This window comes from Monodelphis domestica, chromosome 3, assembly GCF_027887165.1.
Source record: "Monodelphis domestica isolate mMonDom1 chromosome 3, mMonDom1.pri, whole genome shotgun sequence".
NCBI lineage: Eukaryota > Metazoa > Chordata > Mammalia > Didelphimorphia > Didelphidae > Monodelphis > Monodelphis domestica.
The window spans coordinates 232784970-232810526 of NC_077229.1; the positions used below are offsets into that span (position 1 = coordinate 232784970).

Genomic DNA, 25557 nt, shown 5'->3' on the forward strand with positions numbered 1-25557 from the left:
GGGGTGGGGTGGGAGGAAGTGAGGGAGGTTGTCACTACTTGGAGGGCTCTTGTGAAAAAATGGGCATTGGATTATACCTACTTGCAGTCTCTTTTATCCTGCCTATGGTTATCCCTTTGGGGGGCTTTGTACTTGCTGAGACATATGGACACTGCAACCCTGCATCTACCTTTTAATAGAAATGGTAATGCTGGAGAAGACAGTGAACATCATTATTTCCTTTCTGTGGAAAGCCAGAGATGTTCTAAAGACATCCCTCACCTTTATTGCAATCAGTCTTCTAACAGTAACCATGGGTCATTTGAAATCATACCAGTTTATTTTTCTTATTAAACCCCATTAACCTAAAATAATTATAGTAAGGTATACCTGAATTCTGTGTGTGTGCATGTGTAAAAAGAAAGAAAATAAAAGAGAGAGGGAGGAAATGAAAGGGTAAGGTGTAGGTGAAAGAAATAGGAAGGATGGAGAGACAAAGAGAGACTAATATCAACATAGAGAAGAAAGAAAGAAAGAAAGCACAAGGTGAGGGGGGGGAGAGAGAAAGAGAGAGAGAGACAGAGAGAGACAGAGAAAGACAGACAGAGACAGAGACAGAGAGAGAGAAAGACAGAGAGAGAGAGAGAGAGAAAGACAGAGAGAGAGAGAGACAGAGAGAGAGAGAGAGACAGAGAGAGACAGAGAGAGAGAGAGAGACAGAGACAGAGAGAGAGAGAGAGAGAGAGAGAGAGAGAGAGAGAGAGAGAGAGAGAGAGAGAGAGAGAGATTGGCTCCATGAGTTAATGAATGATACCTGTACCACTGCAACATTGCATTGAAGATTGATAATTAATTTGTTGTCCAACATTACCCATAAGTCTCCTTTAGTATTACTGCCTTCCTGGCTGTTACTGCCCATTGAATTCCAATGTTCAGTATTCATTTCCTCCAGTTATATTCTCTTTCAGTTTTCCACACTGAGTCTCATTTTATTTCTTGCCCATATTTCTGATCCCTTTGAATGATTTCTCTGTCCTCACTGATCTTCTCAACACCTCCCAATTTTGTATAATCTGTGAATTTAATTAACAAGCCTTTATCTTTTCTTCCAGATAATTAATGAAGATGTTAAATAAGGCCAGACTTAACACTGACCCCCTGGGGCACCATGCTAGACACCTCCCCCTAACTTGATATGTAGCTATTTATCATTATCCTTTGTTTACAGTTCTCTCACCAATTTTTAGTCAATATGACTGTGTTAATATAGAAATCAGAGTGAATTCATTTGGTGCCACTTATCATAGTGAGCTAAAATAAACATCCAAGGCATCTCAGCTCTGCCACTAACTGTAGGAGCTTGCACAACTCAATTCAGTTCAATCCTATTCAGTTCCACAAATCCAGATTCATCTAGTTCCTAACTGATGTCCATCAAGGCATTAGGTAGCAAGTACTCTCAGGGCAAATTATTGTCCCACTCTGAGCTTTGGTTTCTTCATCCCATAACTGAGGGATTCAGATTATTTGACCCTTAGATTTTTCCAGCTCTCTGCCAGTTGGCACCATCTCCTCTTTAGACAGTGTATCTTTTGAAGTCAATAGAACTTTTCCATATCTAACAGAATTGATGGAGAGTGTGAGCTGAATTATTCTATGTGCCTTGGACTTGATTTTTATCACTCCCTTGGAGATTCTATTCTATCCAAAAAGTAACCTAATTGTCTTATAGGAAGCACTTTCTTCAAACTCCTGCTGATTTTCCTCTTTAAAGTTCTATTTTCTCCTTGTGTTTATAGACTATTTTCCCTTAAGATTTGTTCTAAATGTATTGAGTATTAAATTTAGATTTACTAGGTGCCAATTAATGGAATCCTTTTATTTGCTGAAAATTAGATCCATTGCTATTTCCTAATATCATATAACCTTTTCAGTCCTGTGTGTGTCTTTATAATTATTGTATGTAGTTCAAGGAAGATGGAAGAGAATGAATTAATTTAAGAAGTTTGAATGAAGAATGTTGAAAAGGATTCGGTAAAAGTCTAGATTTCATAAAAGATAGAAAGAGGTATCAAATATACCTTAAGGTTATCATCTTGGGTGGAGGACGCTAGTGCAGCATAGTGATTGTGATGGGGAGTGAAAGAAAAGAGAATATTTAGGGAAAATGTGAGTTATTTTTGACAGTTGAAGACAATAAGGTCAGAAGAGGTCTCGAGTTATTCTAAGTAACTGGGGTTTCTGTTTTATAACTTCGATATTCTAAATTTGATCTATATTCATTTGGGAATGCCTTCTATTCTCTTCCTTCATGCCAAGTATGAGTCCTACTATTTGAAAGGGACACAAGTCATTCTCTTTTCTCTCCGATGCCCTTGATGTTTGTCTTCTGCACCCTCCTCCCCCTTGGGAATAGGCTTGGCTAGAAGATACTCCAGAATCTATCATGTGACTGTTGCAGCCTGTGGGGAGTGAAATAAAATTACCAAGTCACACATTTCCGACGAAAGAGTTGACCAGAGCAACAGTACAAGGTTGTAACCCTTTTGAGACTGCTCTGCTCTGGACAGTACCTTGTGAGAAAGATCATTTAGACAAACCATAGTAGAGAATTGCTAAGTGGCACAGTGGATAGAGTGCCAGACTATCAACTCATCTTCCCAAGTTCAAATATAGCCTCAGATACTTGCTAGCTGTGTGACTGAGCAAGTCATTAAATCCTGTTTGCCTCAGTTTCTTCATCTGTAAAATGAGCTAAAGTAGGAAATGGCAAACCATTTCAGTATCTTTGCAAAGAAAACCCTGGCATCACAAAGAGTGGGACATGACTGATCAAAACAACAGCCAAAGGAAAGAATATAGGAAAAGAAAGTAAAGGGTAAGAAATGCCATTGGGATCAGAGGGGAGAGAAACAATCAGGAAGCAGTAAGGCTTACTATGTGCACACTCATCTGAGCACTGAGAATAAGGAGAAAAAGCAAATAATCCCTGCCCTCAAGAAGCTCACAAATAACATCAATTTGACTTTCAAAAATAAGAATGTCAAGCTGAATTAAAAATGTTGTCTGTTCATAGGTTGAGAGCTAGAAGAAACCTTAAAAACCATCGAGTCCACTCCTCTCATTATATAAATTAAGTTCAGAGGCATTATATAATTGTCCAAAGTCACACATGTGATAAGTACTACAAGGAAGATCTCATCTTAGGTCCTCTAACTCTAATCTCAATGTTCTTTCCATTATGTAATTTTCTTCCCTGTGTAGGACATGAGCAATTCTTTCCCCTAGAAATGAGGAAGGAAGAATAAAGAATAGTCAGATTTGCCTGGAATATTGAATACCTAAATGGAAGTAGAATAAGCCTAGAAAGATAACTGGAGTCCGATTGTGGAGATCTTGAATGCCAGGATCAGGCATTTGTCTGTTTATCCATTTGTCTGTTAGACAGTGGGGAGCCACTGAAGGTTCTTGAGTAAGCTATAAATTCTCTCTAGGGGAATATAAATTCCTTGAGGGCAGGTAATGTTTCTGTTAGGTCTTTGTGACTCAAACTGTGCTTTGCACTTACAAGGTGTTTAATATTTATTCAATCAAATAGAGGAATGATGTGATTGATACCTCAGGAAGGGGTGTGAAGGAAATAGGAGAGAAGATAAACTGGAGGCAGAAAGACTAGTTGGGAAATAATTGCAGTAGTCTAGATGAGAATCTGAATTAAAGTTGCACAGGAATGGGGAGGAGGGACAGACTGTGGAGAGATTAGAGGTAAAATGATAGGATTCAATAACTACTTGAAAGTGGCCAATGATGGAAAGGAAAGAGAGGTTCATTCATAAGTTTTAAACCTAAAAGAAAATTTCGAAGATGGTGGTATTGATCAAGAGGCTGCCTATAACAGAACCTCCACATAAGCAAAATGTAATTCAGTTATCTTTTCCCCAACAAACAAGTTCTCAAAAACCTTAGGAGAAAAAAAAAACAGGAAAAAAAATAGAAAAAGGTGAGTTCAAATCTTAGCTCTGCAACTTTATTTTCTATATGACCTTAGACAAATCATTTTACCTTTGGAGGGGTCTCAGAGTCTCTATATGTAAAATTAGGGGATTGGATTATTTGGGAAGGAAGGAAGGAAGGAAGGAAGGAAGGAAGGAAGGAAGAAAGGAAGGAAGGAAGGAAGAAAGGAAGGAAGGAAGGAAGGAAGGAAGGAAGGAAGGAAGGAAGGAAGGAAGGAAGGAAGGAAGGAAGGAAGGAAGGAAGGAAGGAAGGAAGGAAGGAAGGAAGGAAAAAAATTGCAAATTCTGCCAAAATGACTAGGAGAGGCAACAGCAGTCATTTCCCTACGGGAACACCTGAATAAAGGAAGGTTCATTCTTAGAGCAAGAATCAAACTTACTTCATACAGATGGAACATAGAAGGAGAAAAAAAATACAAAATAGTCTGTTGAGATGAAGGAAGAAGGGTATTTTCATTTTAAAAATTGGATCACTTTAGTATTAATAAAGTGTAATGATTGTCATCCTCACTCAAATCCTACCCAAAAGTCTCTGAGGGAGGTTATTCTCCCTTTTTATGAAGGTTTTATTTAAGAGATTAAAATTAGTACCAAACAGGTAATGTTCATGGGTGTCCATAGCTTGTTCATAGAACCTAGTTTAAATTACTTGCAGCAATATTTGAAAAACAAGTCAGACATATCTCAGACTCAAGAGATATGCTTGAAACCAGGAAAAATTGATTTTTTTCATATTCCCTGCCAGATATTGCTCTGCTACACGGTTATATGCAGATAGAGGACACTTTGCTGCTTATCACACCAATGATAGATCCCATACTGTCTTTAAAGGAATAAATCATTAATTTAAATCGTGTGTTTTTCTGTTTATAGCCCAGATGTTATTTTTTTAACCAGTTCTCTGCCACTTGGAAGAAATAAAAGAATTCTTGGCTATATGGGCCAAAATAACTATAAATTCTCTCTCTCTCTTTTTTAAAGCAATGTTTCTGTTGATGGGCCAATGTAAAAAAACACACAGGACTAAAAGAGCCAAATGCAGAGAAATGCTTTCTTCCTTTTGCAGTAAGATGGTAGATTTAGGAGTTTATAAAGTAAGAAATAAGATTTCAGGAAGTGCTAAAGAATCTTCTGGAGGACAGGAGGAGGTGATATAGCACAGAAGAAAGAACACTGATCCCTAAAGCCAAAAAGACTGAGGGTCACACCTCACCCACCTCTGACCCTTATTATCTTATTCTCTTATTCTCTCCATGACTATATTAGTCACTTAATCTTTCCGAGCCACAGTTTATTTGCTTATCTATAAAAAGAAGTGATTAGAATGAATGAATGGCTTCTGGAATCCCTTCTAGTTTTACTCCCAAGATTCTATGACATTTTCATCTTTGTGTCCCAATCCCTGGCACATGCTAATTGCTTAATAACCTACTAATAGCTAGTAACCAATGAGTTACTAGATATTTTTTAGAGTTCTAAAAGCAAATCTTCCTTGAAACTAAAATACTATAATTCCTGGACTAGTGTCAGACAATTATGGCTATTCCTCTGAGTGATATACACTCATGCCAGTCCTTGACAGCTTCCTCTTTTTCTCCCCTTTTCCTTTTTATTTATATTTCTAAAGGTCTGTGATCAATGAAACAATAAAGACGGAAAGGGGTGGGAGAAAGAGAGAGAGAGATAGAATTTGGCCTATTTTCAGTCCAAAAGAGGAGAAATCAAAAGATCAAATGTGTGTTTGTTGCACACAGGCTGAGCAAAGGTAGCTGAGGAGGAGGTTTAGTGAATGGGGTGAGGTGATCTCCTTCTCCTAGCTGCTATGGTTTAGTAGAAAAGGGCAGCCTGTTCCCCTAGTTGTCATTAGACAGGTCAGAAAATGATGAAAACTCCAGCCTGGGGTGGGAGCTACACGAGGGAGGTTTACAAGGGTTTCCCCTCCACAGAGATGGGTACACTCGTTCTTCCAGGTCTCTGCCAGGGCATAGCAATCCTTCTGACCTCATCAGAGGCTGATTGTAATTGATCTCTGTCAGCTTCTTCTGGTGGCCTCGTTAGAGCTCACAGAGATCCTTTTGCTTTTAAGGCACATGCCATTCTCTTTTTGCTCCCCTTGGGTCCATAGATGGAGTCCTGTGGGTTGTTCTGGTGGCATCTTTCTGAAGGTGGTCTGGGGTCCTCCGGTTATCTCCTTTTGCTATTCTCTAGCACAATACGATGTTCATCTTGTCTTCACTCAGATAGAACCACAGCTTTCCTGTGATGGTTCATATCCTTTGGTGACCTCAGACACCTTTGAGTTGTGGAATGTGAAGTAGCTGCATCAGAGGTCATACTCTTAGAAACAAACAAGAGAGAGGAGTTTCTTCCTCTTAGAAAGAAGCAAGAGAGCAAGAAACAAGGACCATGGGGAAGAGGATGCTGCTGTCTTTGCTGCCACTGTCAAATTTCAACTCACCTGCTAGATCTTTTAATATATACCACCATATATTTTCAACAACCTTCAAGTGTTCCCTGTTGTCCACACAATCAATCCCAAACTTTTCAGCTTAGCATTCAAGGTCCTTCAAGATTTGTTCCCCCTATTCTTTACAGCCTCGTCTTCTGCTACTCTTCTACAGATACTCTCTACCTCAGTCAAGCTGAACATTTCCTAAATATAACCTGGCTTCCCTACCTCTCTGTCTCACCAGTGCTTTTTGTGGAATGAATGAAAATTTTAAAAATAAATCTTCACTGATATTTTTTGTTTTTACATCACCTACAACTCCCCTTGTAGCCTTTCTCCCTCCCCCTCCTTAGAGAACCATTCCCCATAACAAAGAATTTTTTGAAAAGAAAATAAGTTAAACAAAACCAATCAGTATATCTAAAAGGTTTGCAATGTTCCATGCCTAGAGAGATACCCACATCTGCAAATGAGGGAAATGGGATATTTTCCCATGTCTCTTCTTTGGGGCCAACCTTACTCATTATAATTTCGCAATATTCAATTTTGATTTACATGTGGTTGTTTTTTTTTTTATTTACATTGTTGTGGGCACTGTGTGTGCTATTTTCCTAGTTCTGCTTACTTTACTTTGTAGCAATTCATATAAATGTGAATGCATAATTGAATTTTTTTTAATTCTGACCCTTTAACCTAAAATTTGACCCAGTGATTCATATTTATCAATCAAAATCTTGTCTGCCCTCAAAGCCTAGATCATATACCACCTCCACGATACCTTCCTTCATCTTTCCAACTATATATGCTCTTTCTATTCTCTTACCATCACCTGCAAATGACTTAGGGTCTCTGTCATGGCACTTACCATATTTTGCCTTTTGGGATAGATGTTGTTGACTTCTAATTCTCCTACTAGGACAGCTGGTGGCATAGGGCAGTGATAATGAGCCTTTTAGAGACTAAGTGGCCAAACTGCAACCATCACACTGCATGTGAGCCACCCCACCTTACCCCAGACAGGGGAGGGAAGAAGAGTTCCCACTGGGCTGCTGGGCAGAGGGGCAGGTGACATGAGAAATGTCCTTAGGCATGGTGGAGAGGGGAAGGGGAGCTGCCCCTTCTGGCATGCTGTCATAGGTTCACCAACACAGGCATAGGGGATAGAGTACTAAGCCTAGATTCAGAAAGACTCATCTTTCTGCATTGAAATCTGGTCTCAAACGCATAATAATAAACGTATGACTCTGGGCAAGTCACTTAACCCTATTTACTTCAGTTCCAGATGACATACATTATAAAATCAACTGAAGAAGTAAATGGCAAACTACTCCAGTATTTTTGGCAAAAATAAAACCTAAATAAGGTCAAGAGTCAGGCATGACTGAAATGACTGAACAACAACAAAAGATCTTCCTACTAGATTATAAACTCTTTGGGGACAGAGGCTGTGTCTTCCTTATCTATGTATTCTTATAGAATCTAGCACGTTGAATTTTACATAACAGGCACTAAATAAACAAATTTTAACCTAGGGCTCAGTTTCCTCATCAGTAAAATCACATGAGGTCAGGAAGAAGAGATCCTTAAGGTCCCTTGTTGCTTTTAATCCTATATTCCTATGTGTGGAGAGTATAGATAAGTACAAGAAAGGATCTCTCCCTTCCAGGAATATATAATTGGGAAGATATAAAGGGCAGCAATTTTATGGCTGGCACAAAAGTAAAGCAAAAGTTGCCAGTCTCTTCGAGTTTTTCTAAGTGAAGTTCACAAGTTGATTTGAATGAATCACAGTTGACTTGTTGGGAGCTGAAAATTCAAAGGGATTTCTCTCACCCAAACTTTTAAAAGTAGTCTGTATTCAAGGAGTAGAAGACTCAAGTAGAATCAAGAAGAGCAAAATATCCACATAATCCCTAAAGGTTTCTCTAAAGGACTGGATGTCAGAGTCTGACTCACAAAATAACTAAAATAGCCCTTGGGCATATGAGCTTAAAGAATTGAGATTCTTCACCATCCGTGGAAGAGGATACTTAGCCACTGGTCAGCTGGCAGCAGCAGAGGACTCACAGAAAGCATCTCAATGGAAACATTAGACAACCACTCCACAGAAGACCTGCAGATAGCCATGAGAAGAGTCCATTAATGAACAAAACCAGTTTGTGGCTCCCATTCTGATGATTTCACCAAAGGAGTAGATGACATATATTCTACAGCATTATTAATAAGGAAGGGTTTTCAGCAAAAAGACAGTCTTGGGACTTGCCCTAAGGACAGATGTCCCCCTGTAAATGCTTTCTCCAGTGCACATTCCTGATCATGCTCTTTCCTCTCCCATCATTGGTATGGAAATCTATACACCTGTAAATTTCCTTTGGTGTATGAGGGTCAATTCCCTGGGCACATTCACCTCACTTTGCTGTTCATTAAATGCCATTTTTTAGGAAGCAGTGTATCCCCTGGCTAGTCCAAAAGTAAGAACCAGTTAGGGGTTGTGAGTTGAGATTCTGAGTAGATGCTGACCTAACGTAAACCTAAGATAACTTTCAAGAGGCCAAGAGAAGCCTGACCTATGTACTCAGATAACTATAGTATGTCTATATATAGTAGACAGCATATGAGTGACACCAATTATAAGTATGGTTTGAGATGATTTCTAGGCTATGGTTTGACATATATGAGTGGAGACTTTTGGCTAGTGATGCGGTGAAGGTTGCTAAGAATGTACTTGACTGAAGTTTTACTAATCTAACCAATAGATCTTTAAATAGAAAAGGAAGTGGTAAGGGAGAAAATGCCTACATATATTCACAAAGCTGGATAGATACCAGAGAGAGTAGCATCCGTGTAGGAAGAATAGCTTAAAAGATTCACAGCACACAAAATCCAAGAAAGGAGGTAGCAGTAAAACCCACAGTCTCATAGGAACATACACAAATGTACAAAGTGTGGGCAATGAATGAGGTGAACTAGAAATCCTAAAGTGAAAAAGGCAAATTTGACTAATAGATATGTATTACTGACACTTAGTGGGATGAAGCTCATGCCTGGAATGTGTCTCTAAAAGAATATGCCTAATTCAAAAAGAACAGGTTAGATAAAAAGGGTGGGGGAGGATAAAGAAGTATTGTGTATTAAGAAGATATATTCAAGGGAAGGAGATCCACGAACCAGAGCAGAGAAGCATGGTGGAAAGCATTTGAGCAAAGATCAATGGAGGGAAAAGCAGAAGCAATATTGTCATTGGAGATGACAGGCCATTGGGACAGAAAGAGGAAATAGATGAGGAGTTTGGGGGACAGATCACGAGTCTGGCGCAAAGGCGTGATATAGTAGTGATAGGGGACTTCAATTATTCAGGCATGTGCTGGAGCTCTCTCTCTCTGCCCAAAGCAGAGCTGCTAATCATTTCCTGGCTTGCTTTAATGATAATTTCATCCTTCAAAAGGTGGAGGAAGCAATGAGGGGAACCGCTATTCTGATCCCGTCTCTCACCAAAAAAAGGAGGTATTCGTTGCTGAGGCAGAAATGATGGGCACCTTGGGGGGAAGTGACTATTCCATCTTAAGGATTCATGATAGAGAAGGAGTAGCAAGGCAGGCATAGTGAGACATGTACCCTAGGTTTTAGGAGAACAGATTTCAAAGGGTTCAATGAAATGCTAGCTAAGTTCTTTCTCATAGACTAAATGAGACTTCCTCTACAGAGGAAGACAGTCCAGGAGATACAGAAAGACTTCAAGAAAGAAATTCTACAGAAATAAACATACACACACACACACACACACACACACACACACACACACACACACACACATTCTCTTGAGGGAGAAAAATCAAAATGACCTAAAAATACCAATGTGAATAGACAGGGAACTGATTTACTAGCCTAGATTTTTAAAAGACATGTGAAGAAAGGAAGGACAGAAAAAGGAGGATGAAGAGGAAAGCAAGCCTTGTCCTACAAGATTCGTATCAAGATTGAGTGCTAAAGCTCAGAACAAGCTAGGGCTGGCAAGGAAAGCTACAGATGACAAAAATGTTGTTAGGGTTTGGTTTGGTTTGGGTTGGGTTTTTTTTAAGCTATTTTGGAGGGGAAAGGAAGATCAAAGAAGGGAAGGGACCACTGTTTGGAGTGGATGGGACAGTGATGATGGATGACAGAGATGGGATAGCTGCTCAATTCTCATTTCGCCTCTGTTTTCTGTGCCAAGGAGAATGATCTATGGACTGGACAGAAGAGAACAAAAATGGCTAATAGGGAGTTGGAAATGCAAGGGGAATAGTGAGATAGTGAGAGAGCACCTCACTGACCTTGATGAATTCAAGTTATCAGACCTGAGTGAACTGTATATCCTATCAGAACTAAAAAACTGAGCCACTGGCAATGATCTCTGAAACATTGTGGAGAATGGGGGAGGTCCTTCAGGATTAAAGAAAAGCAAATTTCATGGTTCTTTTTATCCCACAACAGAAAGAAGTACACTAAAGGATGAATAGGTTTTTTACTTCAATTCAGCAAATTCTAGATTGTTTTATTAAAGGGCTTGTTAGTAAATACCTAGAAAAGGAAGTTTAGAGCCCAAAAGGGCATCATAGCTTTACTAAAAACAGATAAGAAACTCATTTTCCCTTTTCTTTCTTCCTTCCTTTCTTTCTTTCTTGCTTGCTTTCTTCCTCTCTTCCTTTCTTTCTTTAGAGGAGAGTAGTTCAATGTCAACTTGGAAGAAAGTCTCTAGGAGAGTGGCTGGGTGATCTGTGCTATAGAACTTTTATTACATATAATATATAATATTTTATTATATTTCTTTTGCTGTTGAGACATTTCAGTCATGTCTGACTTTTCATGACCCCATTTTGGGGGTTTTCTTGGCACAGATGTAGGAGTGGTTTGCTATTTCCTTCTCCAGTTCATTTTACAGATGAGGAATTGAGACAGACTTTCTGACTTCAGGCAACTCTATCCACTGGACCACTTAGCTGCTCTCTGCTTGGAACATAGTGGTTACTTAATAATTATATATAATTAAAGGAGATAGTTCCATGTTACTTTTCCTTGGTCAGACTACTTCTAGAATGCCATGGTCAGTTCTAAGTTCCATATTTAGGACAACATAGAAAAATTCTCTAAAGAAGGCAACCAAGATGCTGAAGGATCTCCAGAACAAGCCATATGTTCATTAGTCAAGGCAACTGTGACTATTTGGCCAGAGAAAAGAATTAGGATGGGGTGGGGGGGGGGGGGAAGGCTGAGTGTTAGAGAGAGAAGGGCAAGGAGGAAGAGAAAAGAATAAGCATTATGTACCATCTGCTATGTAAAGCTCTGTGCAAAATGTTATGCAAATACTATCTTATTTGATCTTCACAACAATCCTTCAAAGTAGATGCTGCTATTCTCATTTTACAGTTGAGGAAACTGAGGTTAAGTGACTTACCCAGCATCACAGAGCTAGTGTTGGGGTACAAATTTGAATTCAGATCTTCCAGTGTCCAGTCCCAGGGCTCTGTATGATGGGTCCTAGCTGCCCTAAACTAAACATAACAATTGTCTTTAAGCATTTGAAAAGTTTGCTTTAATTAGAGAAATTAGACCTGATCTGTTTGACCCAAGAAAGCAGACCTCTGAGCAATGGATCTAAATTGTAGAAAGGCACATTTAAGCCTGACTTAAGGAAGAACTTTCCAACTGTTCAAATTTCCCAAAGTGTTATGGGTTGCCTCAACTTAGAGATAAGCTTAGCAGCCCAGAACTTGAATGAGAAAAATAGAGAGCAAGGAAAGAAACTAATGGAAAGAGCAGTGGAAGGAGGGGTTCAGGGTTCTTATCCCAATTCTGTTCTACATGATTTGGGGGGCTGCAGACAATAAAGTGGTAGAGAAATATGTATTATCTTCTTAAACTTCATCATCATTATTACTTTGTGATTCATAAAATTATTTACTCCCAAGAAGCTTACAAGAAAGGAAATATGACTATTATGAAGCCCATATTACAGAGGAGAAAACTAAGGCTAAAATGGATATTTATATTCCATTGGTTTAATAATTATAATTGAAAGTTTTATAAGACTTCATAAGGATTACAATGCACTTTATGGGGACCTCATCTTGTTTGATTGTTACAATGACCTTGAGAGAAACATTACAGTCATTATCTTCAGTTTACAAAGGAGGAACCAGGCTAAAATTGGTGTTTGTATTCCATAGATTTAAATAATAGTAACTGAAAGTTATATAGGATTTTAAGGCTTATAATGAACCTTATAAGGACCTTGTATCATTTGATTAGTCACAGTAACCTTGAGAGAGATACTATGGTTATTACCTTCATTTTACAGATAAAGAAACTGAGACTTAAGTGACTCATCCACAGTCATACAGTCAGAAATCATCAAAAAAAGGGCTTCAGACCAGGATTTCTATAGGCATTCTGTCCCTTCTGCCTCATTGGCTTTTTTAGGTTGAATTATAAACATTATATAATGTTTGATCTTCTGAACCTCCCTTATTCTATAGACTGACCAACCCCCCTCCAAAAAAAAAACAACAAATATTGAAAAATAGCTTCTCTTAAAAATGGGTAAATGTTATATTTAGTGCTTCAGTGGGGGGGACATACAAAGGAAAATAGATTTTGAAAAGTAGACAAATGAGAAACTGATTTTTCCAGCCATAGGTTTGCAGCTGATTCAGCATTCTAGGAAATAGAAAGGCGTTACAGTCCTTTGGAGGGGCAAGTAGGTGGCACAGTGGATATAGTCAGGATGACTCATCTTCCTGAGTTCCAATCTGACATCAGACACTTACTAGCTGAGTGATCCTGGGCAAGTCACACAACCCCTTTTTGCCTCAATTTCCTCATCTGTAAAATAAACTGGAAAAGGAAATGGCAAACTGTCCCTGGATCTTTGCCAAGAAAATCCAAATGTGGTCATGAAGTCAGACAAAACTGGAAACAACTGAAGAACAAAAGGCCCTTTTGAAGCAAGGCTGCCCTGTGTCTGAAATAGATGGGCTTAGAGCCCTTGCTTTCTAAGCACTCTTGTGGAACACTTTCAACCTGGTTCTTGGGAGAGGAAAGGAAGGATGTGATGGGGATCATCATGGTGCTTTGGTCTTTGTGTAAAGAGATGAAGTAGGAAACCTCTCCAGATAGACTTCTTTCATGATCTTTCCTTATCCTTCCTCACATTCTGCCTCACACCATGTTATCCTTCCTTAGTCCTTTGCCACATTTACTTTTCATCTGCAGCCCTGCCTGCTTTCAGCTAGAACTTGAGATGCCCCTCTCAGGATAAGCTCATCCCTTCTAAATTCTCTACCACGCCAATGCCTCATGCCTTGACTGACACCATTTCCCTCAGTCTCCTCTCCCCTTGGAACAGAAGGCTGGAAGGTGGAACATCACACTCCTTCCAGTTCCTTCCTTTATAGAGGGCAGAAACTGAACTCATCTGCCTCCACTTTACTCCTGCTGCCCTGCCTAGTTTCAGCTGCACTAAAGGAGCTGCCCTTCTCAGATGCCCCTTGGTGTCCTCTCTCCACTGCATTTCCTTCCTCCTTTGGGGTATTGTTTCCCTTTAGATGATAAGCTCCTTGAGGGCAGGGACTGTCTTTCCTTTTATTAATGGCATCCCTGGCATATAGTAGGTACTTCAAAAATGTTTATTGGATTGGATTGGATCCCATTTCATCTTATACTTATTTGTGCAAACACATCTCACTTAAGGTAGAGAGAAGCTTAAGGAGAAACTAAGGTATTATGTATTAATCAAATTAACAACAAAATAAGCCCTTCTGTATGTTATGTGTATGATGATAATGATAGTCATGTTAACCACAGTCTTACTTAAGTGGTACAAAGTGGTTCCAAAAGCACTGATTTCGCCTTCCCATAGTCAATTTTGGCATCTTTCTTCCTTGAAATGCACCTCAGCATTTGTTTACCTCCTGGATTCAGAAGCATGAAGTCCCGAGACCACAAAACGTAAAAAACTGTGAGCTCTTTGAGGGCAGCTTTCTGTGTTCAATTCAACTGAACTAGCCTTTATTTTTTATAATTTGTGTGCCCAGAAATTTTTATTATTTTTATTATAGGAGCTGGAGACTTGAGCACACACAAAAAAAGAATTCAATCCCTGCCCTCGAGGTGTTTATATTCCACTGGACAAAAAAAAAAAAGAATTCAATCCCTGCCCTCGAGGTGTTTATATTCCACTGGACAAAACCAACAGATACATCAAAAAGGAAATTCAAAATATGCACAAAAGGGAAGTAGACTTGGAGTAGTCGCTAAAGCTCTCAACACCTCAGTTTCCTCTGCAATGTGGTAAGATGGAAAGAGAACTGGAGTCCCAAATCGTGAGTGAATCTCTAATCTGCCACTTACTACCCATAATTGTGAAATAGGGTGGGGGAGTGAGGAAAAATGGGTTTAGACAGCCTCTAAGGCCCCTTCTATCCAGCTCTAAATCCAGGATGCCAAATACCAAGCAGGGAACTAATAAGTGGAGAAGCCAAGACAGTTCTCATGGGGCAGATATCTCAAGCACTTTGTTCATATTAAGTTCCTAATAGATTTGTTGATTTGAACTTTTCATAATCAACTTTTTTTTTTACCATATTGTCTTTTTCTACCCCAAACCTTTCCTCTCCCCTTCTTCAGGTACAAAGTGGGCTGGAGACATCCTAATTTAATTCACCGCACTGCAGAAAGGTTCATAGGGCATTTTTATACCTTGAAGGTGAACCTATACAAAGCTTAGATTGTTATGCCCTCTGAAATTTCTTCTGTTTCACAATTCAAAGAGAGACTTCAGAGAAATATGGCCCTACATGAAAGAAGAGTCTTAGTAAATATTTCCCTCAAAATTTTCATTCGTAATGTATCGGTAGCTTTTCAGTTCATTATAGTGTTCTTAGTCAGTCTTCATAAAAATGCTATGCATCTTTATTAAAAATGGAAGTTCACATCATTTTATGTGCCCATAAAGATGGGTGGTGGGAGCTTTGATTAATTTCTCTACATACAGTGAACTTTACAGCAAATTGGACAGTGTAATTCAATTCCTATTTCTGTGGACTTTTTTTGTTGGTAGAAAATTGATATCATTCATATGTAATCATATTGCCTTTGCAAGAGATATTTAAGAAATAATATCCTGAGGTAATGATCGTATGGCTTAATTATTAATACCATACTTTCAGGCGAGACAGTGTGCATTCCTTTCCTCAAGCTTCACTCCTATCAAAAAATGTTTCTTCAGCCTAAACTATTCAGTGTGCCACCAATGTATATGAGAATGTGTATGTGTATGTGTATAAAGGAAGGAAGGAAAAGGAAAAAAACATTTCTTAAGTGCCTATGTACTGGGTATGGTGTTAAGTACATTATTATCTCATTATCTCCAACAAATATCTCGTTTGATCCTCGTAGTAAACTTGAGAGGTGAGTGCTTTTTTTATTCATCCCCATTTGGCAGTTGAGGAAATCAAGCCATCCAGGCCCAGGGTTCTATCCACAACCCACTCTTTGGAGAGGGAGTAAGGGTACATAAGAACTATCATCTTTGGCTCCCTCTTTTCTTGACAATTAAGGTTCCATTTAGGGTAACCATTGGTTTTAAGAAGTATAACAACCTGACTAAAAATCTACTCTAGAAGGAAACTTGGCAAGTAAGGTTTAACATTCAGAATGGCTTTAAAAAAGAAAAATTAAGTCCAAATGTCAACCCAATCAATTGAGTCATTTTCCAATTATACAAATACAAACCAAATAAGAAGTTTGCAAGCTTTGGATCCTTTTCTAGATTCATTGAACTAAATCAGCCTCATCAAATCCTCCATCCAAGTGGCAGAAATGCTTTGGCTTCTTCTTGAGTCTCTCTTGGACCTACTCCCAAATCATTCCTATGACAATCTACTTTTTAGAAATGTATCTTTTTACAAGAAACCAATGCTCCCAGGAATTTCCTCCCAGTGTTCCTGTGTCCCCTCGACTCTTCCACTTTTCTAAAGAGACAACTTCTGAAAGTCAAATCACAGAGCCTGAGTTCGAGTCATGGATCTTTCATTTTCAACCTATGTGAATTTGGGCAAATCACATTTCCTTTCTGGATTTCAGTTCTTTACCTGTAAAGTGAGGGGTTCTCCCAGAGGACCCCTCAGATTCCCTTCTAGAGACTCACTTTTAGCACTCTCTTCTCTGCTCTTCTCCTAGGATATACCTATCTTGTTTGCCATGGTTATCCAGTGAAAATAAGTGAGACTTGAGGACTGATGAGATGTATTTGGCAGTGGCTCAGGAAAGAAGTTCTTCCAGATGCACACCTTGTATGCTTGGCATCCCTGAAAGGAGATCTGCATTCTCAAGACCTACTACATTGCTTGTCTTGGGCCCAGAACAAGTGATGGAGCTGGACCCTCTCCCAGATGGGCAGAAGTTTATCCATCATTCTGGAAGAGGCTGATATCCATGTCACTTCCCTTCCTATCTCCCCCTCCCTGCTTCCCCCCAACACACACACTCATTGGCATAACTACTTTGGGAAGACACAGCTCCTGGAACTAATAGAAGAAGAAGGGGAGTGAGTGGAACCTACAATTCTATTGTGGGGGGGGGGGAATGGCAATTGAGAGCCAGAAAAGTAGTGTCACTCTAGGGAGATGTCAGTGACAATTATGGTTGGCTGCGAAGCTTATGTGTCTCAGCACCCACGAAGCCAAATTTTAGATGAATAGACCCCTTAGTATTGATGTTTTCAGCACATCTGGCTCCCTTGGTCTTTGGCTCACAGACAGTCAAGAATGTATTTCAGTAACTAGAAAAATTCATGAATAAAAGATAGCTTTTGGAGGGGGGGAAGGATAGATTGATGAAGTACATGATTGTGTGTCCAATATATTTATACTACTGTTTTATGGACTGTGGTCTTGGGACTTTATGCGTCTGATTCCAGGAGGTAGTCAAATGCCTGGGTCCAGCTCACGCAAGAAAGAAGCCTAAATTGATCTTGGGAAAGGGAGATGGAAGAGGTGATTTGGGGATCTCTTTCTAGTATATTGTCCATTTAAGGGAGTCTACAATTAACTTCCCCCAAGTGCTCTCTCTCTCTCTCTCTCTCTCTCTCTCTCTCTCTCTCTCTCTCTCTCTCTCTCTCTCTCTCTTTCTCTCTCATACACACACACACACACACACACACACACACACAAGCACACACAGAGTTCCATTGTTTTAGTTAGAACATAAAGTGCTGTTCAACCCAGACACTTACTAGCAGTGTGACCTTGAGCAAATCACAGCCTATTTGCCTCAGTTTCCTCATCTGTGAAATGGAGATCATAACAGCATCATAATAGCCCTTACCATCCAGAGTAGTTGTGAGGACCAAATGAGAAAATATTTGTAAAGGGCTTAGCAAAATGCCTGGCACATAGAAAGTGTCACATAAATATTGGCTATTATTATTGGCAGTTTTTTGGGCTGCTACACTGGCAGCTACATGTGAAACAAGTACTAGGCTAAACCAGATTCCAACTCAACAGAGGAAAAAGGCAAATATTCTCCACATAGGCCCATTGCTCAGATTAAACTAGTGTATCTGCTGGCTGCCAGGTCAGATTTGTTGGGTAGAGGAGAAATGGACACAGTGGGTAGGAATATCCCGCAAAAGACAGCAGCTTACAACATGCCTCCTCCCTTTCAACAACCCACCAACATATAAGCCTGCTTCATTTTCACTAAAGCTATCTTCAGTTTTGCCAACCATAAATTACTTAAAACCTTAATGCCTCAATATCAGAGCTGTTGAGTGACTTTCCCAAAGTCAAACAGCCAGTATTCAAAGTGGAATCTGAACTTGGGCATTCCTACGTCCATGTCTAGCACTCTACCATCCCACACTACCCTTTTCTCACCAAATATAAAAGACTTTGGGATTATCCATCCCCTCTGGAATTATCACATCCCGCTTCCCTCCCATCACTCGTAGAACATATCCCTGAAAGTTAGGTTGTGCTTCTCCGGAGAGAGATGTTCTTCTTTCAGACATTCCAATAGGCAGCCACATGAAACTCTAAAGGTAACAGAGTCATCAACTTATTCTTTAAGACTTCTCTGTTATTTTAAACATAGTAAATTAGTCCCTTTTCTCCCCTACCTTAGCCCTCCTCCTTCCAGAATTAGCCTCAATGACAAGAAAACCTTGGTTTCATGGCCACAAGCCACCTCTAGGCTATGTGAAGAAGAGATGAAAAATATTTCCTGCTGTTACTTTCTGATCTGATCTGAAAAAAGAAAACAGAGCAAAAGTCCTGGGCTTTGGAAGGAACTGTGGAATAAGCCCTCATCCTGGCTTTATTTTTTGTCTTTGAGGAATCAGGCTTAAAGGAAAAACTCTTTTTTTCTGATTCCCTGTGGTGATGTGGCTTCTAAGAGTGTGTGTGTGTGTGTGTGTGTGTGTGTGTGTGTGTGTGTGCACGTGCATGTATGTATTTACAACATGGATTTTCTGTAATACTTCCACCATATACAAAGATGCGGCTGCCATCAGTAGGATACTTTGATTTGTTTTTTCAATGATGGGGGAAAGTTTGTACTGGTCCACCCATAATCAGGGCTCTCTTGCCTAGCAACCTTAGAACAAATAACCATAATAGTTACACCTGGAGATTACCTGGAATGTAATCTGTGGTCAGAGAACACAGGGAAGATAAAAACACAATGATGCCAGAATATAGGCATACCAAGCAAGGAGCACCAGAAAGCCAAATGTGTGGCTTTTGTGTTTCATCCAAAATTTTTTCTTTCTCTTCAGTTTATGAGGCTTAATGTAGATCTGACTCACTGACAGTCAATCAGGAATTTTTTTGTTCCCTTCCCTATAAGACAAGACTAGAAACAAAGGGTTTCTTTCATTATTTGTTTCTATTTTGATAGTGAATATGATTTGGGTATTAAGGTCACAGAATCATAGCTCCAGAGATAAAAGGTATCTTAGAGGTCATCTAGTCCAAACTCTTCATCTTATAGATGAGGAAAATGAGATCCATGGAGGTTTATTGACTAAAGTCACACAGATAATACTCATTAAAGCTGGGATTTGGATCCAGACCCTTCAATTCTGGAATTGGCCTTCATTCCATTGTACCACATCATTTTGGATTTTGCCAAAATGTATTTTTTCTTAATTACTGCCTTATGTCAGTTTGGTCCATGTTTCCATGAATTTATCTAGCAGTGGCAAGAAATTAAATTCTGGACCCCCAAACAAAACTTTCTGAAAGCAATCGCTTATCTTTTATTAATTAAAATATAAATAACTTTCCATTAAAAACTCCTCCTCCCCTTCATTTCTGGACCTCCTCCCACCAAAACATACATACCAGAGTAGCGTAGGAAGTATTTATGGCCATGTCTAGAGCCCTTTGTTTAACTGAAAATCTTTCCCATGATTCCTTTATATCAGCATCCAAAAACATTTCTTTTTTATTGCTTTTTGTTTTTGCATCATAGTCATTTGCCCTGCAACTTCTGCCTCTGCTGAACCCTTCCTTTAAGAAAGGAAAACATTTAATAACAGCCAACCAACTCAACAATTATGTCTGACAGCATGGACTATCATTATCACCCATTATTTCTGGAGGAAGGGAGGCAGCATAGGTCATCTTTTTAGAGCTAGGTAGCATCTCAAAAGCCATCTAGTCCAAAATGCTCATTTTATAGATTAGGAAACTGAGGTTTAGGGAAGTTAAGTGACTTGTTCAAGGTCAAACAGGGAGTATCAGAAGCAGGAATTGAAAACATGTCCTTTAATTTGGCAGGCCATGAGTCATCTTGCCATTATATTTTCTTATCAATTTTCTAGAACTAATAGTGTTATTTTTACATTATTATAGTCAATGTACATATCTCATTCTACTTACTTCAGTTTGCATCGTTTCATACAAGTCTTCTCAGGTTTCTCTGAATTCCTCATATTTGTCCCTTCTTATAATGCAATAATATTCCATAATAGTCAAAAGACCAAGATGTGTTCATCCATTCTGCAACTGATGGGTACCCATTCAAAAGGCATTTCTTTAGGATCTTTCTTTCCAAGGTTCCTTATAAAACCATTTGACAAACTAGAATTTTATACATATGTAACAAAAAATTGAGGAGATTTGGTGTTAGTTCTTGGCCTACAAGAGCTCCCAAAATGATATAACAGTGGGAAATATTCACAAAAACTAAAAAAGCAATGAGCAAACATTTTAAAACAAGTAGATAAATAATATATTAATAATTTTACCTTAAATTTCACAAAAGTTGCTATTTTTCAAAGTTCTCTCATGTGTTTTCAGAGTATAGGTTGCACTTATTCCCAGACTTGACATACACAAAACCTGAGAAAGTTTTGTAAGAGAATGAAGTGATGAAGAGAAAAATAGCAATAATCATTTTTAAATGTATCATTTCAGTTGAAAGAAACAAAAATTGAGATAGTAAAAAAAATACAGCAATTTTACTTAAGTATTTTAGTGTGTACCTTTTTTTCCCCCTTTCAGAAATATCTCATCTAAGAACTCTAGTCTATAATCAGTACATTATCAGCACATGGTGGGTACTTATTACCTGTTATATTGATTTATCATCCCATTTAGTCCACATGTCAATCCTGTTAACCAAACAGGAAAGGTATTATCATTCCTATTCTCCAAATAAGGAAACTCCCAATTTCCTAGTTTACTCGAGGCCATAGAGATTGTTAAGAGCAAAGAGACATCTAACTCTACAACCATGGCAATATGTGCATACTTTGAGTTGGAGAGATGTGGCATTGCATTTTATCCCAGAGTCATTTTGAAGAACATGACCATCGGCATTCCAACTTATGGAAAGCTACCTAATGGTGATGAGAGTCCTGTGTTATGAGCACACATGTCTAAAAAACTGAACCTCCCTCAAAACCAATACATCCATTAAAAAAAATATATATATATATATATATCTCACTTTTTTATGAGCATCGCTGCAATAGATGAGACAACTCAGGCTTTCTTACCAAATAGAAGACATTTTCTCACTCTTCTTTTCAAAACAAAACACGCAGCCCCTCCATGACAACAAAATCAAGAGGAAGTTAGATATGTCTGACTGCTCAAGTCCAAGGAAATGACTTAGGAATGGAGGGAAAATGGAGAGGAATCCTTCCTGTGCTCAAAGCATCCTTTCTTGGAAACAGCAGGTCACCTCACTTAACCAGAAGAGGAAATAAAAGTGTTGGAAAGGTCTTTGGGATTCCTGTTGTTTCCAAGGCTGTTTTGAAAGTCCAGTTGTAAATTGGCTATAAACACTTGCCAAATGCAAGGGGAGTGGTTTCTACTTTGGTTTTTGTGTTTATTGTTTCTACACTGGAAACAGAATTGAATTCATAACAGCAGCAAAACAAAGACAGCTCTGAGTTATATTGTAATTCACCATGGGAGATTTATGAATATTATTTTCCTGTAAAATCCAGCATTTTTCTCTTTACTACTTGCAACCTGTAAGTGGCATAAAGCTGTATACCTGGTAGGATTTCCTATCTCTATGAGTCAAATACTGGTGTTGGAAGAGCATTATGTGCACATGCGGTTATACAGTATGCATAAATTGTGCCTTTATGTTTAACTTGTCTAATCAGCTCACCATATCAAAACTTAATAAGTAGCTGCTTCTCATTTAAAGGTCTAGTAAAACTGCAATTACTATGGCTGTAAGATGCCTTTGTTTCGAAAAGTGCATTAAATAGTTTTATAGATATGGTTAGGGGCACTTGTGTAGTTGTTTTTATGAAAGTGAATGAGTTCATTAATAATGGGCGTCAGAGACAGAAATACAAGTTGAGAAAACCACTTGGGTCTTTGAATCCTAGACCTGGACATAATTTCTCTTAAATCTGGACACCAGCTTCCTTCTGACCAGGATAGGGGTGGCCGCAATCCAAACGCTTCTCTAGTCCAGAATAATATACAAAGCATATCTTTGGAGGAAATGTTTTTGCCCTCGCAAGGAAAGGGAAAATCACGGCTAGAAAGGCAGGTGGAGTGTTTTGTTGGAAAATAAATAAATAAGGGAGAGGAAGCTTTTATGGCCCCAGAAAGTAATGAGCAGAGCGTCATACTGTGCATGCTTGGGGACTGGCATTTCTCTTCAAACCCGATCAATGAAAACAAGGTCACCAAGAGGGATGCTCTGAAGTGAGGTGGTGTCTCCATTTCTCCTAAATGACTTTAGAAAGTGGTTTGAGGTCCCAATTAAGATTCAACCTCCTCTCACACCCTCTGTTTGAGGCTCATGGATGGTGGTCCTATTTCAAACATTTAGACCAAAGACAAAGGAAATAGCTTGCTCGGAATACAGATAAAGAAGAAGCACATTTCCAAAGAACTGATATTAACCTTCCCTCTATCTATGGAGGCACTGTTGGCCAAACCTGTACATTTTTTTCAAAAATGTATTTTCTGGAGAAAAAAAAAAGAGAAATCTCAAATTTACTGTAAATGCAGACCAGGGAGGAAATAGCAGATGGGCAATGTTTAAGTTACAAACCTAAGGGAAGCTTTTTCATACAAAACTCTTAAACTGCAGCTCTTAAAATAAAGAAAGATTTTCTGTTTTCCATAGTGACTCACTAAACCTTTATTTAGACAGTTGGTAAAAACACCACATCACATATTTCACATGTTTTGTTTTGTTTTTTTTTCACTGCTGCAGTTTAAAATGGTATCTGGGTTTTTTTCCCCCCTTCTAGAGGGAAGCAAGAATATACAGTAAGGCATTTTGCCTTTCTTTATTTTTTTTTAAATGAAACCTAAATGTATTTTGGAATGGTTAATATTCCCTTTCAGACCCACAGCATAGCACCCTCTGGTGCACATATTAAGGAGAAGGATTAGAACTATTATGGGGGTTTTGTTCATTTGCTGTTCAACATTTCCCAGAGATGAATTTTAATGCCCATTCAAAAATACAACAAAAACATAATGATCTGAAATCCATCATCTTACCATTCAAGCACTTTTTTGTGTGTAGTTCTTGCTAGGTTTCTAGTAAGTTTTATTACAGCAAAGGAAAACATTTTTCCTGTGTGAGCCAGTATTATTCATGTGTGACAGCACATGTAATGTGAGAAAGATTCCATGAGATCCCATACATATCAAGTACCAGGAGCGATGATGGCTAGCCATCTTGTCCTAGGAGGTCTGGGGAAAAGAAATCTCCCTATAGCAAGATATCCTTTAAATGGCAGAAAAACTGGCAGATCTTTCAATACAGGAGGAGAAGAGCACAGAAGACATGAGCCTGACCTCATAGGAGTACAAATGTCAGACCCAGAAAGAACCCAAAGTCTAGGAAACAGCTTCTGTTGCTGTAACTTGGTAGGTATCATGATGTTCCTTCTATGATCTCTGCAAAAAAAAAATGCATTTTTCTCCTAAAATAGATGTAGCAGGCTAATAATGGAAGCTTTCTGGGACACCTCAAGGTGTTAGAGTTGCCTTGGCCTTGGAGAACATCTAAACTATCTCCCTCATATTCAGATGAGGAAACTGAGTTCTTAATAAACCTACTGGATTGTCTAAGAGTTCTTCATGCAACAAATATCTATTATGTGCCAATTACTTGTAAAGCACATTTGGTGCTTGCCAAAGAAGACTTGATAATCAGTTTCCTCTTGCTAAAGAGCTGCCATTCTATCCAGTTTGGAAATAAAATGGGACCAGGATTTCAGGAGCATTTTTCTATTCTGGACAGAACAAACTTGAAAATAAATTTTTACTTAGGGTTTGGTGAGGATGGTTGGAACAATAAAAGCAAAGGAATTCACATGTACCCCTCATCAAAGGAAGAATGAAAACCAAGAAAAAAAATGACTAGGGTGCAGGTTAGCAAAAGCAAACGATTTACTATGTTCCAGGGAGCAGCTAGGTGGCATGGTGGAGAGAGCATCTAACCTAGAGGCAGGAGGACTTGTGTTCAAATCCAGTCTCAGACACTTACTAGCTATGTGACCCTGGGCAAGTCACTTAACCTGATTAGGCTCAGTTTCCTCATCTATAAAATGAGCTGGAGAAGGAAATGGTAAGCCATTCCAGTATCTTTGCCAAGAAAACTCCCAATTGGGTCAGGAAGAGTCAGATACAATTGAAACATCCAAACAACAACAATAAATGCTCCAACCACAGTACTAAGAAAACCCTTTACAAATATCTCATTTGATCCTCAAAACAACTCTGGGAAGTACGTGCTATTATTATCTCCAGTTTACAGTTGAGAAAACATAAGGAGGCAGAGGTTAAGTGATTTATCAAGGGTCACACAGCTAGTAAGTATTTGAGGCCAGATTTGAATTCTGAGATTCATGACTCCAGTCCCACCGCTCAATCCACTGTACCATAGGCTGCCACAACATCAGTAACATCTCATCATCCCCAAGGGATGAAATAAGCAAAAACTTCCCGAAAGATCAGCAAAGGAAGTCCATGGTGTGAATTAGGTCTTCTACAGGGTGGACCTTGTCCATATGACTCAGCATTCAGTTATATAGGAAAAACTATGGGAAAGTCTCCTCAGAATTGGGAAAACAAGATTACTACCAGCAGCAGCAGCAACACAAATTTCTATCAGGCTCTTTGTCACCTTCAGTTCAATATGGCGGTTTGAGTTGCTAAGCGCTTCAATGATATGGGCTGGGACTTCTTTTTATTTTTTTTTTAGTGTTTTTTAAAGGAGAGGTGGAACATCATTTCTTCTCCATTTCACTTTTGGGAGAGCCCCTCAGTATATAACATGTAAACTACTTTCTTTGCAGGGAGCCAAGGGAAGACTTTTCCTCTCTAAGTCATACTACATATTTGGTCTTATTACTACTATGTGTTCAAAACCCAGGAATAAAATGAAACAATCTATTACACCAGCACCATTTTTAGCCCCTTCTTTTTCAAAATACAATTGAGACTCCCTCCCTGAATTCGGCACAAAATGCCCACAAACAATAGATTCTGAGATACTCTTGTGCACAGCAATTGCCTGAGTGCCTTTCTGAAAATGAAAGGTTTTCAAGAGAAAAGAGAAGAATAGAAAGAAGAATGAACT

General features: G+C 38.9%; 1 long non-coding RNA gene across 1 annotated transcript in view; it reads left to right on the forward strand.

Annotated features, from left to right (window-relative positions):
• LOC103102598 (uncharacterized) overlaps positions 1-17357 on the forward strand; it is a 39387-nt gene extending 22030 nt beyond the window's left edge. Inside the window, exons 2-3 of the long non-coding RNA XR_464914.2 lie at positions 14535-14798; positions 16657-17357. This is a non-coding gene — a long non-coding RNA (uncharacterized LOC103102598). The remainder of the gene's footprint in view (positions 1-14534; positions 14799-16656) is intronic.
• Positions 17358-25557: the final 8200 nt, after the last annotated feature.